Here is a 16,526-nt window from a genome sequence, read left to right as displayed (position 1 = left end):
GAGAGGGGGATGCGGTGGGGCGCGGAGCGGGGTGGGGCCGAGGAGGAGGAGGAGGAAGAGGCGGTAAGGGCAGCCCCGGCCGCGGCGGGGCGGCGGCTGCGGTGGGGAGCGCTGCGCCGAGCCGAGCCGAGCCGAGCCGGGCTGGGCTGGGCTGAGCCGAGCTGGGCTTTACTGGGCGGAGCCCAGCCGAGCCGGGCTGGACTGGGCTCGAACCGTGTCAAAGCCGAGCTGAACTGAACCAGGGTACCCTGAGCCGAGCTGAGCTAAACTAGGCTGCGCCGAGCCGAGGTGAGCCGAGCTCAACTGAACCAGGCTGCGCTGAGCCGAGCTGAGCTGAGCAAGGCTGCGCCGAACCGAGCTGATCCGAGCTGAACCGGGCTGATCCGAGTCGAGCTAAGCCGAGCCGATCTGAGCGGAGCCCAGCTGAGCCGAGGCGGGCAGGCAGCAGGTACTGGGCGATGTGTTTGGGACCGGGGGGAGAGCGACAGCGAGAACATTTGGGGCACTCCTTGGTGCTGCTGGCATCTCCTTTTACCGGGGATGCTACTCAGCAACCCCTGCTTCAGCCATCGGTTCTTGTTCTGTTACGGGATTTTAAAGCTGCCGACTTGCCATCTAGCCGAAGATCCCTCTTTTATTTTTTTTCTTAAATAAGAGTTTAAAATTACTTTCACGTTCTACACCTTCGCGAGTGTTTGTGGTTTCACAATCACATTTTCCTGCCTTTAAAACAGTGTTGTTTTCTCCCATGTGCCTTCATGCAATACAAAGAGGAGGGGGAAATGAGAAAAACGATGAAAACCGACTATAACCCAAGTGTTATTCAACACAATAAACAAACTGGGGAAAATATAGAGGGAAAATACTTTCCTCTGCTAGGTTCTGTGATGTTTTGTAGGTGTTTCTTGGTTACAGCAGAATGCAATCAGGCAGCAGATAGAAGTCTAGTTTTAGGGGAGATATTGTTCTCAGTAGCCAGGTATATAATTTCCGGATGGAACTGGTAATATTCTACAAACTAACTCTGTGGGAAGTTTGAAAGCAGATTTGAGCGGTGAAGAGAAATGAACTGTCTCCATCCCTCCTCCGCTGCGTAGCGTTGTGAGCTGCATTTCCTTTTGAAGGAAGGGACTCAAAAACCCAGCCGGGCTGCTTGGTCTTCAGACTTGGGTTGTGTTCCCTGCATGCACGTTGAATGCTAATGAAGTTAAACTCTTGGGTGTAATCGGATCCTTTTTAATTGTAACAGCAATGCAAGTAACTAACTTCTCAGCCGTACTTTTCTCTAGTCTCCAACGGTGTGACACTTTGTAGGGGTGGAAAGCTTTTTACTGGCTCTTTCTTTAATTTCCACCGATGAAACAACAGTAGCAAAGAAAATGACTTCAGCAGCTGAAAGCCACACAATTGAGTCATGCTAATAGCAGATTATTTAGTAGGGTTACTCGGGCAGGAAGAGATAAAGTTTCACTGAACTTGCTATTAAAAAAAAAAAAAAAGGGGGGTGGAGAAGCAGAACTATTTGCAGTGAGTAGGGCAATGCTCTGACTTTTGTATTTTTGAACAGCCAAATCCTTGAGGTCCTGGACCTTTGTTTTTTTTTATTTTTTTATTATTATTATTATTATTATTATTGATTGAAGAAAGGACTCCACATCCCAGTTGAGGCCACCAGGCATTTCTGAGTTTCTGGGGAATGTACTTTGGGAGCTGAGTCGAGGGACCAGCATGGAGCACCTCCTCCAGGGAGGTTCCCGTCCCACCTGGTTGCGCTGGAGCAGGGCTGCATTCAGCTGGAGGTATCAGATGGCCTCCTAAGCTGCTTTCCCAGAGCTCATAGTCCCACTGAGTTGCCACTGGCTGAATGCCTGATATGAGAGTTGAATCTGGATCCCAGTGTGGGGATCTGGGTTGTTGCCTCTGTTTCTTCTTTGGTGTCTAGGCTGTACATCAAAGAAGACTTTGAAGTCCACCAGCCAAAACTCCCTGAGCCATACTGAATCCCTCATTCTCCTCACGTGACTTTTTGGCCAACCTCTGTGAGGACACATGGTGAATGAAGGAAGAAATGCTCAGCCTGTGCAGAGGTTTCTGAGTTGAAAGACTCCCTGCTTTAAGCCGAAGCCAGTCACACTGGCATAGGCAATGCAGAGCTTAGACTTTCTCCCCACTTCTAGGTGTCCTTTGGGATTTTTGTTTTCAAAACCCTATAAAGGATTCAGATCAGGATTCCTATCTTGAACCTCCATCCTGCATCTCAGTGGGCCCCTGTGCTCAGGCTGTTCTCATAGTCCCACTGCCACACTGGGTAAAACTTTTCTTTTTTTTTTTTTTCACATCAAAGAGAGCTATGAACAGAGGGTTATTACACTGCCAAGGTGGAGCTAACTAGTTTTTTTTTTTCTGCCTCAAATGTGTTTCCTCTCAAAGAAAGTCACTCACTTGACTTTCAGAGCTTCTCACGGATGCGCTGTGTGCCTCACCATCACATCAGAGCTGGAGGGCCTCAAAGAAAAGGTTTAGAGGGAGAGACAAGGAAGGAGGGATGGAGGGAAGGAGAGCCCCAGCAGCTTAGCTTCCCAGCATGACAAGTATTTATTTTGCCTCCTTGGGATCGTTTTCAGGTTAGTCTCTGTATATCCTCCTGCTTTGTTCTGAAGAGGGTGGTGTGGTGAATATAATTTCTGATGGCAACTTTTTGGTTTCTTCTCTTACTGGCTGGGTTTCATTGCGAAGAGCTCCGCAGCCGCCTAGGAAGGAGGACAAGTACTAACCACCTTCCCAGGCTTTGTCAGGAGGGCTGCTCTGTAGGAACTGCTCTTGGCTTTTTATGTATATGTTTGTGGATCTAAGTTAAAACACTTTTGGCTGCAAATTCTACTGTTTCTTCCCCATTTTGCTGAAGCCAGGATTTGTGTAAGCAAAATGTTGTTCTTTGCCTAAGCTTTGAAAAAGTGATTCTCAAAATAGAAAAGGAAGAGAAAGTCAATACAGTAGCATGAACATCCAAAATTTGTATGTGTGAAATCGTCTCTAGTACTAACCAGAGCTTTGATCCGGTCATCACAGGTACCTACAGCTTAGCGTGCATGCACAGTTCCCTCACAGGGTTACTCACGTGCCATCCGCCCATTCTCACACAGAAATGTTCGCTGGATTACATTTCTGATGGAGATTAGAAGGCAGTCTGTGTCAGCCTGCGCGTTCACCGTGACAGGTTGTTTCCATTCCACGGTGTTGTTCTCTCTTTGTCTGCACTTGCATCCTAACCAGAGCATCTGACTCCTGGTTGTAGGCTTGACTGGAAGGAAAATATTGGCAAAGGCAGTGTAAACTGCAAACCCTTCTCTCTAGCCAATTGCAAAGTGCTTTGTGTATCGTTGCTTGTTTGTGCTAATTTTGTGATTTATCAGGCCTGATGGAGATTTTTAATTTCTCACCCCCAAACAGATCACATCCAACAGCAGAGATAACGTTTATTAACTTCGATGATGTGTATGGAACAAACCCAGATTGCTTTTCAAATCACGCACAGCTGTTTTAGCAATGGATAATTCCTCTGGTTTGTCTTGTTCCTTGTAGCAACACCATTGCTTTGGAGCAGCTTGCAGGGGCATAACTATACCATCCCGTTTTGGGATAATTTAAATTCCACCTATGTATAAGAATACTTTCCTGCGTTTGCTCCTCTTGGGCACAAATGCTGAATGGAGGAAGTGTACGGTTGTATAGGACGTACCCAGGGCGGGATGAAAAGAAAATGGTGCAGCTTTCACGTAACCGTACCTTGTCTCTCTCACCGCGGTGCCATGTGTGTGGTGCGGATGTAGGGTTCAGTTATCTCTCAAGTGAATTTCTTGATACTTATCTGAGCCATACAGAGCCCTGAGATTTACAGGCGATAAACTCTACATAATATTTTCCTGATTTTTGTGAATGGTCATTTCCACAGCACGTTTGACCTGTTTTGGGCTGGATTGCTTCGCAGTAATCAGCTGCCTCGATATTATGTCTTTCAATTTGCCTGGCATTCATTCTAAAGAAGTGTATCCCCTTTTCCTTATTATTGTCAAGTACAAATGTCCCATTTATCTGCAGAAGATACAACACAGTCAGAGCATATGCATAGGAAATACCAACCCTAAAAGACAAAAAAAATTCCAGTTGATAAATGAGTGAGAACAGGGATGTTATGAATTTTGCAGCCATCCGTGTATCATACTCAGCCTGATTATGTTGCTCCTGTAACTTCTGTTACGTCTACTGAACTTGCCATTTCATCAGGGAAGTGAAGGAGTCTTAATGCTGAGACCATTTTAGGGCATCCTCACCCTGTCAAAGGGAGGAGAAGGGCCAGCGGGTACAGCTCATTCTGTGAGCACTTCGTGCTGTATCCTGTGTTTCTCGTGCATGGCCAAGTGTTTTGACCTACAGAAGTTTGACTGGCACTCTGTCACTAAGCTGCCGAGTGCCTGACCTGCATGTCAGTCTGGACCTGGCTATAAAACAGGGGTAAAACCTCCACGCTTTGCGTAAAGATTACAGAGAAAGTAGCTCTGAACTGCCTGGGAGGTGCTTGCAGACAAAAAGCGGCGTCTCAGCCAGCAGAACAGTGTGAAAAACCTCAGGATATGTACAAACCAGGCCGTGAGCTTCACTAAGCAGTGTTACTGGGGCTGTGTGTAGAATTCAAATGAAACAGAGCAGAAAAAAATGTTCTGCCCCATTATTTCCCATTCTGTCGCCCAAGGCCAGGGCACTCTTGCCCTTCCGTCGGGAGATGACGCCACTTCTTCAGGAGCAAAAGAGACTCTTAATGGAGAAACTCTATCTTTCAAGGCTTTTTTTTTTTTATTTTTAATTTACATCTCATCAGTAATGCCTGATGAATACCTGAGTTTAGAAAAAGATAAAAGCCCTACATCTTATCCCCACTAATTACGAACTAGAAAAACAGAAAAAAAAGCAATTAGAAGAAGTGTATTTTGGTGAGAAATATGTATCAGTTTACAAAGTACTGGTGCGTTGAAATTGTCTCCTAGCATAGACAGGCCATCTACAATGATGGAAAATTGAAACAGTTTTTGTCCAGGATTGCCAGACCATGAACAGTTAAAGGAAATAATTTAATGTGACATCAAAGAGAGGTGCCTATAGCGGATCTATATCTTCCATGATATGTAAAGGAATTCAAAGGTGGCGATAAAAATCTTTCTGTACTTAGCACATTATAATTATCAGCAAACATGACAGCAGGAGGACTCTCTTCATAATTACGGCTGCCCTGACCAGGAGCTAAGGATGAGATAGTGCATGAACGTGTAAAAGAAGTTGATCCTAAGGAGTTTACAATGTACGTAAGAATGAGTTGTAGCAAAGGTAGAAAAGCCTTGTACATATGGAAGTAGAAATGGTGAAAGAAGGAGATGGAAGGAAGGAGGAAGTCTTGCAACCTTGTGAGTTGCAAGGAAAAAATTTTTTACAGTGACTGTGGTGGACCACTGGCACAAGTTGCCCAGAGAGGTGATGGATGCCCCCTCCCTGGAAACATTTAAGACCAGGTTGGATGAGGCTCTGAGCAACCTGATCTGGCTGGAGATGTCTCTGCTTCTTGCAGGGGCATTGGAGTGGATGGCCTTTAAAGGTCCCTTCCAACCCAAACCATTCTATGATTCTATCACAGCTCTTTATGGGCATAGTGACATGCTCCCAGCTAAGGTGTTAGAAGAGCAAGGTCTAAGCTGGAAGCTTCAGGGTTACAGGTTCAGTTGTTTTTAGAGGATGAGAGGAATAAAGGTGTTTTCCTTTCCAAAACACAGAAAATGTTCCCTTTTTTTTTAGTTAGTGGAAGTAGTTTGTCCACAACAAAAATTTTTTTATTCTGAATGCTGTATTTTGTGTCATAGGAATTTAGTTAGAGATGGTACACGCTGTTCCGTTCAGTTCATTTCCTGGAGCTTCCAACATACACCATGACTTCTTTAAGTGGTGCAGAAAGGTGCTGGCTCCATCTCCAGAGTACCTGGCAATCGCATTCATGGAAGATGTGGTCCTGTAGATAAACCTGGTTGACTGAAAGAATGAGGATATTAGGGAAGCGTATCTATAGTTTCCATGAGGTGTTATGATAGACTGGCTGAATCAAAACATTCCAGACTTTGCACCTCAGTTTCCTAGAGGAAAAAAAAAAACATAACTTATCTTCAGAAATTTTTTTTTTCTTTTAGTTGGAAAAGTGGTTCTATATCAAATATGATAGAATTTTCTATGGCAATAAAAAAACCACTGACTCACCATCTGCTGCTCATGGAGAGTTTTATCATTTAGAAAGGTAGGAAAATTATGTTTGAAACCGGTTTGAAAAGGTCATTACAGGCACTGGTGGTAACATGGGAGGAGATGTGAGTGTGCCTGCAGAAGTGGATCACTGAGTGGAGGAGGAAGGGTAGACCTCAGACTCCTCACGACAGCAGTCTGGGGCAGGAAAAACCCTCTGTAGACAGACAGCCTGAAAAGAAGGCGCTGGTTACAACGAGGTGGTTAGAAGATAGATAGGTGTATGGTGAGAGGTGGGTGTGAGGCAGGGGGAGGCTCGTACATTCCTCCCTACTGCAGAAGGGTGAAGATTTAAGCTAGAGATTCACCTGTGTTTAGGTCTAGCACATTTTACAGAAGTGCTCTTCAGTGTTCTTGAAACTTTGGTCCTTTCCTTGGCTTCGTTAGTATCATTTCTGGCCATGAGGATTCCTGATTACACAGCTTGCCAGAATGACTAAGATGAGAACATCCTTGATCTTGCTCCTTGTAAGAAAGATAAGGACACCTCCAGAAAATGTGTCTGGAGCAGAGTGAGCTAGTTACCTCCTGTTAGGTGATGTATGAGGCATAAGATCTTTCCATCTGTTTCCTCTTCATGGAAAGGAGGCCTTATAGCCCCAGAACCAGAGCATATCCACTTGAACTCTGCCATAATGATCTAGTTTGGGATGTCCCTGCTCCTTGCAGGGGGGTTGGACTAGATGACCTTTGAAGGTCCCTTCCAACCCTAACCATTCTATGATTCTATGAGTCTATAATGTAAGCGTGACTTTTCCTCAAACTCCTACCTTACGGACAATATGGAGCTGCTGTTTACTTTCAGAGTGGATGGTGAGGTCTCCGAAAATCCAGGCAAACTTCGTGAACCCAAATGTTCATCTTATGTAGCTCAAACCAGTTCCCAGTCCAAACTAAAGCAATGGTGCATAGTCCTTTTTCCCCAGTGATTTATTTTCCTTGCTGGACAATTTTTGTTGTTAAGCAAAGGACTGAGATCTGCTTCCTGCTCTTTCCTGCTGGGCAGGATGTACAGCTCCACCTGATAGTTGGTGTGAGCCTCTGGATGTGTCCTGAGAGCAAGCGTGTCCCATTCTTTATTGTGTGTCTGGAGTTACTGGCTATGCTAATAAAACAACAGGGCTGAGCACTGTGCTGCGGTCAGCAAGACCATTTAAGTGTCAGCACAGTCCCAGGTCTGGTCATGGCCTCTTTGAGCAGAGCCCTGGCAGGCGCACTTTGAGCGGTAGCTTGTGGTAGGAACTGTTCCCTGTAAACAGGATGGACCAGGATCTTTCAAGGATGGGAGACATACCTAAGGTTTTTTTGGTTCACTCAGTGTGGGACATGCACTGCTGATCTCAACAGTATTGGCTTCACTTCACAAGATCAAAGTACCTAGTTTGGGTTTAGTTGAACCTTCGTGACCGTCACAGGACGGAAAGGAGATACGTCCTTGCCCTTAGGAAGGGATGTAGCTGTAAAGGGGTAATGAACCTAATGAATTGTCCTTGTGTGCTGCATATGGCAAGTTTTGAAACTTAGAAGAGGAGAGAAGAAATGGCTTTCCCTGGTCACCAGCATGGACCTGCTCCTCACCGCTCTGTCTGGGTCAAGTGTTGTGGACTCAATCACAACCCTAAAAAGTCATCTATGAGGGCATAGACTCCTCTGGACTCCTCTGTTTCTTACCTTGATAAGCATGAGGCATTTGAAAGATCCAGTAACAGTACAGCAGACAACTTACAGCCCAAACAATAGCTCTAAGTCAAACACAGATTCCTCTTCTGTCATAACGCCTGGAAATGTCATTGCAGAGCAGACACCCGCCCAGGCCAGGAGATGCAATTCCTCCCTTGTATGCCATTGCACCATGTGTTTTCTGGAAAAGCAAATAAACCCAGTGCATCCCAACAAGCAGGAGGGCTGTCGCACCACTGTAAATGCACGCATTTGCTGAGAGTGTGGATTTAATGCAGCTCATCTCGGGGATGCGAGGATCAAGGGTGAAAGAGCATGTATTCTGAAAGCAGAATGGCTGTAGGGCTTTGGCTGACTCATTGTTTTGTGAAGTTATTCTGGGGTTCTTTTTTTTCTGTGCGAGAAGAACCCCTCTAACAAATGTAATCATAGATTTGGACTGACAGTAAGGTTGTTCTTGGGTTTGGCAGGTGTATATTTGTCCCTCTCTGTCCTCACGGATGCAGTAACTCACCACTTTGAACCCAGTTCCATCCTTGGGACCAAGCACGCAGCAGCGGTATCCTCACCATGAGCTAAATGTCTCTGTCTGAGAGTCCAAATTTAACTTTAACCTAAATAAACTGCCCGAGTATGTGGCCTTAATTTTATTTATTAATTTAAAAACAAAACAAAAAAAAAAGAGAATTGCTAGTGGCAGCAGGATTATCTGCAAACACACGCTTGTAAGGCTGGAGCAACTTCCCTGAAACGTGCAGGCTTGTTGCAGCTTTGCCTTGGCACAAGAGAAGTCCTAATTCACCTTGGTCTTTTAATGACCCCGTGATTTTATAAATAGCAGGTAACAATCTACAGGGATACTAGTGACACCACAGCCAGCAACGGGATGGCTGTCACATTAACGAAAAGGCCAAGCTTTGGAGTTGTCTAGCTCTGCCGATCCCCGTGAACCTCTCTCCGGACTTGTGCAAGTGCATTGGGAGCAGAAACTTAACTTCTGTTTTGTTTCAAAACTAGACTTGCATATGATTAATTTTTTTTTACTGGGATCCAAGCTCCTTTTCTGCTGAGGAGGTTTTTTGATGTGGTCATTTGATTTTGCTGTGGAGTTTCTATGTACTGTCGAGCCTGCCGCTCTTACGTAAATCAGCAGTACAAGTCAGGAATGGCTGCGGTGCGAAAGAGTCAGTCTGAGCAAAAGAGGAGGCATTTTGGGTCCGATACGCTGAAAACAGAAAGAACAGCTGAGGCTTACAGAGATTTGTTCTGACTTGTGGATGGGATTTAGACAAGGTCGTACCCGACTTATCCACGGAAAACAGAGAGACAAATGCTGCTGTGGGAGTCACCGTTATTTGTCTCGAAGGACTGTGCGCGTGTTGAGAGCTGAATTTACCCAGGTTTTCCCCTCCCACCCTTGCTGTAACACTTGCTATTTGTTTTAATTTATAACCTTGGTGAAATAGTAAAATATATGCATCCTCCAGCTTCCCTTTTCAGCTCCCCTGTCCTCTCCTCCCCCTCGTACGAGGGGAGGGTGTTTGTCTGGGCAACTACAGATATTGTGATTAAAACCTTTGAACAAATTAGATAGAGAAGGTCTCTTGAAGACGGCTCTGTTTCCCCCTGTGCCCCCCTTCGTCAAAGCAAAGTGTTTCTCTGTAATGTACATTCTAGTAAAATTAGAAATTGGTGCTTTTACCAAATCTTATCATTAGAAAATTTGTTTATACTGCTTATGTCAGTTTTTCCAGTTTCTAGTTATTAGCGTTGTCCTTCTGCCTTATTTATAGACGAGATTCAAACCTGGTTGAAAGTAAAATGAAAGTTTCAGTGAGTTTTGGTTCAGAATCTGTTGTACTTTGGCAAAGTTGTAAACCATCACTGTGTCTTCAGCTCATTCATCTCTCTCTGCAATACATGTGCTAGTTCATTTGGGTCTCCATGCAGAAAAAGACCCATAAGCTGATCTCTGAATTTGCTTAACTGCTGGCAGGTGAGACACCACAGCTGGGAGCCATCTCCTCTTGTCTCAGAAACCTAAATGCCAGACAGACATCTCCACCTGAACTATCTGCCTGGTCTCTGTCGGCTGTGGGGAGAAAGAGGCGTTTGAGGTCACCAGGCATTTGACCCATTTTAGTCAGCTACATGGAGATAATGGAAATTGAAAACCCAGCAGGTCTCTTTCTTTCTGTCATTTATGAAGGGAGCCTGGGGTGAATAGTCCATATGCAGATGCATGTGGAGTAGGTAGTAGAGTGAATTTCTAAAGTTAGGTGTCGGTAATCCCAGATGTATGTTGATTTGTTTGGGCAAAGAGGGGAGGGAATGGGACCTCCAGTGCATCAGGATCAATAGATGGACCCATACCGCTGTGGGAGAAGTTGTCATACAGTAGTTCCTGGGGACCCGCAGGCCCTTTTGGCAGAGGACTGTCCTGGTTTAAACCAGGTTAAACCACGACCATGTTGTACCACAACAAGGAACTTGGTAGCAGAAGCATCACCAGCTACAGCCCCATATGCTTATGGTCCTCTCTTGCTAATCACACAGAGGGAGGCCGTAGTGGTGGATGAGGAGGGAGCAGAGGGCAGTGGCATGGTAGACAAGGAGGACGTGGTGTTAATTAGTTGGGCTTTGGACCACGGTACTGATGTGACCCTCTAAATTCAACCCTTTCAGGGAATGCCATATGTGCTTACTGAAGTCCTAGTAGCCACCAATATGCCTCTTCATGGACCAGCTCCCACTTGCACAGCTGCTGTGGCTCTACAGTTCTGTGTTAGACAACAGCTATGCTGTCACCTCAGAAAACGGATTTTTTTTCCTTTTGGGAGTGGTGGGGAAGGGATGGTGACTGATTGTAACCTTTGTCATCTCTAGAGCAAAGCATTGCCTTGATTTCTTTGGTCAATCCTTCCTTTTCTGTGAAAGGGACCCAATTTGTCCAAAATGAACAATCATCTGTTGCGTCTTGACAAATGCTGCTATGGCTGTAACTCATACCATCATACAGAGGTGACGCAGCTTTTGAGCTAGTCCCTGTCTGAGATTTTGTGAGCGTGCCAGGGCTACCTGTGCTATTGCAACCGGATATCTGAGTGCATAACTGAGATTTTCTCTGGCCCGTGGTGCACGCAGGAGGGACAGCACATCTTCCTCGCGCTCTGCATTGCTTATCTGAGCTAGGAGAGTGGTTCTGAGGTGAACCCTGCGTGGTTCCTGGGGGTTGTGAGCCACAGTAATACTGAGACGTCTAGTGTAGGATGGACTGAGCGTGTGTTTGCTTTGTGTGAGGCTCTGTGCCACCTCCTGAGCTCAGGCGACAGCACGAGGCAGGGCTAGTTAGTAGGGAAAACAGTGTGAGTTTTGGGGAAAAGGGGGGCAGATATTGTCTGCACGATCACAACTTAGCTCTTCACACAGATGAACCAACCCAAACCTGAAACCAAAACCAAAACAAAAAACTGATTCTCTGGCCTAAAACAAATTTGGCCTGTGTTTTGTATTACATTCTTCCACCCACTGTGTGTCCTATATCCACCCAGTCAGGGGGATAACTAAGGGCAGAAGCACAGAAAGAAACTGGCAGACAAATGACCTCTCGGAGAGTTGGTGTGAGCTAAGTGGTAAGTGGGGTGGAAAGATACGAAGAGGCAGAGATGGGCAGTCTCTCAGGAACCCACTTGAGGCTGTGATGCTGAGAACAGAGCACCAAGCTATAAGTGGGAAGAGGGCTTTCAGCCTACCTACAGCCAGAGCATCTTTATTTAAATAGAATTATAGTTTTAAATTTACTCTGGTCTGACTGAGGAAGACGGAATGATGTGTCAGAGTTTATTTAAGGAGGTGGCTGGAGTCCAGAGGCATTGGGAGTGGGAAAGACACAGAGGTTGGTGTTGCGATGGTGTTGACAAGAGAGGGCACAGGTGTGGCATCTGCAGAAGGAAGCCCTGAGATTGATGGAAATTAAAAAAAAAAAAAAAAAAAAAAACCTCATTCAGGATCATTTTGATGAAGCTGTGCAAGCGAAGGCTGTTGGAGCAGAGAACGAAGGCAGAAGCTGCAGGTTTGCCAGCTTCTGCTGTGCAAAATAATTCTTTCTGCTTTTAAGTTGTTTAAGAACAAACATGAAATTGCTAAGGTGTGGAGAAGACTGAATTATCTGAAATATCTGTAGCAATGTTCCTTGTAAAGCTTGAGCTGGGCCAGGTGCTTACAGGGGTAGAAATTCCCACAGACTTACTGGTAGGACTGCAGGGAAAGGAGAAAGCAGTTGAGAGCTGTGGTCCAGGGCTGGGATCATGCTGTTGATGTGCCTAAAAATGAAGTTATCTGGCAGTCTGGCATCTTTTTGCAATTCCTACCTGCTGTGCCTAATAGGAAATGTACAATGCTGGAAAGGAGCAAGGCGAAAACACTAATTCTGCTTAAATAATAGAGCGAGCTCTGGAGAAACATGGGACAATCCTAGATCAAAATTGGTTTCCTAAAATACATCTACAAAGTTCTTTGTGTCACACAGAAGTACAGTGAGAATGTCCAATGTGGACTCCAGTTACAATCCAAGGCTCTTCTGTGACAAATTTATCCACGTTTTTTGAGGAATATGTGGTAACACCAAGCACACAAGAACCTTTGTTCCTGACAGATGGCTAGAGAGATACGTCAATGATGATGTAGACATAGTTTGCCAGGAGGCAGAGGGATGAGAAAAATGCTCTTTTCCAGGCCAACATTTCTGTGATTCTGGGTCCAAATACCCTTAGCAGATTTCCAGATAGATGACATACCTCTACTGCTGAACAAGGTTAACCGTAGGCATGAAACTCTGCCTGGAGAAGGAAGGATGTTAATATGTCCCATTATGGTTCTGCACCATCCTTGGGACTTTTTTTTTTAAGGGAAAGGAAGTAAAAAATAGGTGAAGATGGTGGCACTGGCAGGAAGTTCAGTTCATGAACGACCATCCTGATACAAGATGGTGAAGTATTTGAAGCAACCTCCATCTGTGTCATTTAAAAAAAAAAAAAACACTAAAACAACAAAATGTAACAAAAAGTCTGTGAAACAGTGCCAAAATCTTACAGAAATACAGGAACTACTGGGCTAACGAACAGGAGGCCAAAGGAAAAGAGATATTGTAGCTGCATTTCAGTTCAAGATATTTTTATTTCCCTCATTACATTGAAAAGCTCTATGACAACATTTTGTGTGCGGTGTGTAAAAAAACTGGGCACTGTTGCTTGAAGTTTGTCCTGTGTTTGTTAGAAGGCAACTAAAACCTAAAAAAAGGAGTCAGTATTAAAAATTAAAAATAAATACAACAGGGATAATGACTTTGAAAGCATTTATTTTGAGTTTGTGTGGGCCAAGTGTTGCCAAAATTGAATGATACAGGAGATTAAATTAACTAGAAGCTCCCTAGGAAAATAAGAAAGGAAAACCAATAAGTTGCTTTTAATAATCTGAACCCAAATGTAAAAAAAAATGCACAAAAAAGAAAATAGTTACAAAGGTGATTAAACTGAATAGTTGTGTGTGTTTCACACAAAGCAAGTTTGCTTTCTTTCATGACCAGATATCACAAATGTTCATTAAATGTGTGGGGGGGAAGGGTTATGACCTAGCTTCAGGGCCAGGATCCGGAGGGGTTTATTCCCAATAGAGATTTGGTGGGTTTGCTCTGCTTCTCTTTCCAGTTTGTGAAAATAAGACGGGTTTATCTTGAAAAGTCTTACCTCTCCAGAGGGAGATAAATTCACATTGTCTACCGGAAAACAAAAGGCATATCTAAAAGATTCTCCTTTTGATGGGAGACTTTGTCTCCTGTATGAGGAAATTATGACAGGAGCTGGGGTGACAGCTCATATGTGCACTGCAGTTGTCTGCACACATTCATGTGAATTCGCCCTTAATCTCTTCACCGACAGCAAGGCCATGGTTTCCCAGTCTCTTTATCCCAACCAAAATGCAGTTGCTGCAGACCATCCCCCATGTCATCATTCCTGCTTAGCGCAGGCCCCCGCATCCGTGCCGTGTCAGTCAGATCAGGGAATGGATGCAGCTGCAAACTCCATTGTTAAGGAAAGAAAAGAAGAAGATCCCATACCGTGCACAGATGCCAAACTCCTGGAAGAGGTTGAGAACCTGCAGTGTGAAATGAGGTGGAAAGCTGAGCTGCATCTTTGGACATAGCCTGCGTTTAGGTCAGGTTAAAGCAATTGTTATGCGGAGACCTAAGGATAGAAAAGCACAAATTCCCTGTTTTTAAGACCCAGCTATACATGTGTCTGCTAGAATGGCTGTAGATTCCGTCCTAGAGTCCATGGACGTATGCAATGACCACTGGCATTCTGAGCAGCAATTTTTCTGCAGTTTCCCCAGTGGGGCAAATACCAACCATTTCACAGCTGCAAATCTGTTTACCTGGATTAATTCCACTGTAGCTAAATCACGTATAAGATCTGAAAATAGACCTGAGGCTCCAGTCTTGTCTTGTGCGCAACAAATGCAACAGGAAGAAACCATGTGAACTTATCAGAGTCCAAACAGCTGTGTTTGTAGGCTATATTTGAGACCAGGTCCTGTTACAGATACACGCGACTTGTTCTAAAAACAGCATCGCAAGATGGCCCAGAGACTTTTAAAGAGAAATGCCCACTCCTGTGCCTGCCATGGGCCCCGGAAAAGTTTGCATGGAAAGCATCACCTATTTTTGAAATCAAGTTGTTTCATGAACTTTTGGGAGGCACTCTAGTTGCCATTGTAGTTGCACTCGAGCTGCCATTGTACCAGTCCCATCAGAGACTGCTGGTCCTGCTTTTCCTCACCCTCTTCCTCTGTCACCTTTGTGAGATGCTGCAGATGGGGCGGTATGGAAAAAGGGAAAATTAAACAGCTATGCAAATTCCCCTCCTTTTCCTCCTCCTCTGATCCACACACTTGTAAAAGGAAAGGGAGAAATGTTGGGTGGCACTCAAGGGGTTTCTGAACTTTCTCCTTTATGACCAGGCTGGTTTGATTTCCATGGATATAACAAGTGATATGGGCACCCAAAATGAAAGTCACTCGAGAGTTGTTTAGATCCCTGTTCCCTACTCCATGGTTTGTGGCATATGAGTCATCAGAGGGCAGAGATAGGGACCCCAGTCATTGCTGTTGGCATTCGGTGTCACCCTTGAAATCTACAGGAAGACCCTGAGGTGTGTTGAGTTATGCTCGTGTGCAGGTATCTACCAGCTATATAAACAGATCTTTGCAGGGTCAGGACCTGCCTTTTTGGCTGGGAGATGCCTTTCAGGGGGTGAAGGAAAGTTCATGCCCTTCAGCTATAACTCCTAGTTACTTTCCCTCTTGGTGATGCTGATCCTCGGATTATTAACTCATTTTTCATGCACAGTTTTGCCTTAAAAAGGGAAGAGAACTGGAAAAATTCCCTCTGACCTCTTGAAAACAAGGGTTTGATGACATTAGGAAAGCAGAAATACTTCCCCTCCCCTCTCAGCTGGCCCTCATTCAATAAATTGCCATCTTTACTGCATTATGCACGCATCCATTTTCATTCAGCAACACACGAAATCATAAATCCTACTAAAGGCAGATGTCCTCAACACAGTTCTTCTGCCGACTAGGAGCAGGAGCTCATGTCTTCCTCTCTCCTTAACCACAATTGATTAAGGATATTAAGGAGTTCATTACTTCCTAGTATAATCCAGGAATTATTTCCATATGTTGCATTATTCTCTGGTGTGGGCAAAGCTCCCTTGTGCCAGTGAAGCGGGGTGCAGCGTCATTGAACCCCAGCTACACTGTATTTGGTGCTTTTTTGGAGGAGAGGATGCAGGAGAGAGGCCCTTTATAGAAAGATGCATTTCATCCTTAGTTTTCAAATAGCTTCCAGTATCCTTTCCACAGGGAAATTAAGCAGGCGCTCTCCATACCCATTGCAGCTGCTTCTAGTGTTAAATTAAACTGCTGCTGTTACAGTGAGCCATTGCTGAAGCTGGGTTTTGTTGTTCCTTAATTGTTTATGGCTGTGGATGCAAGCCAAGTAGTGATCCTGTAGTGGCAAATGCCGGAGATATGACCTGGAAAACAGATATTTGGGCCAAAGCCAAGGTGGTTTCAGGAAAGACAGTGGGAAAGAAGCAGGAAACCAGTTATCTGTCTGATTTATTGGGCAGAGTGAAGAAATTCACCCCAGGGCAGAGTGCTCACACGACGCTAGTACAACAGTAAACTCTGATTTTAGCTAGCTTTTAGCCAGCCTTTGCAAGACTTCTATGGACAGCTGTTGATTTGCTTCTGCTGACACTAGATATGCCAAACTTACGTGCTTTGCAGCTGGGTAGAAAACCCTCGACTGTTTGCTGGTGGCTGGAGAACATCTCACGCAATAGACTGGTTGATGTCAAGCATAAGTCTTTTAGATCTGATACAATGCAGGGGATTTTTTGAAATTTAATGTTTTGAGGAATCTGATCAAAACCAGATCTCTGCAGTGG

General features: G+C 44.8%; 1 protein-coding gene across 1 annotated transcript in view; it reads left to right on the top strand.

Annotated features, from left to right (window-relative positions):
- Positions 1 to 309: 309 nt before the first annotated feature.
- Positions 310 to 16,526, top strand: part of PRKCQ (protein kinase C theta) — a 65,430-nt gene continuing 49,213 nt past the window's right edge. The window contains exon 1 of the mRNA XM_086744688.1: positions 310 to 448. The gene's annotated coding sequence lies outside the window, so the exon portion shown is untranslated. The remainder of the gene's footprint in view (positions 449 to 16,526) is intronic.

Source organism: Chlamydotis macqueenii, chromosome 1 (genome assembly GCF_036417535.1).
Source record: "Chlamydotis macqueenii isolate bChlMac1 chromosome 1, bChlMac1.mat, whole genome shotgun sequence".
In the NCBI taxonomy this organism is placed as follows: Eukaryota; Metazoa; Chordata; class Aves; order Otidiformes; family Otididae; genus Chlamydotis; species Chlamydotis macqueenii.
Note: the sequence above shows the minus strand (reverse complement) of the source record. Positions and strands in the feature narration are given on the sequence as shown.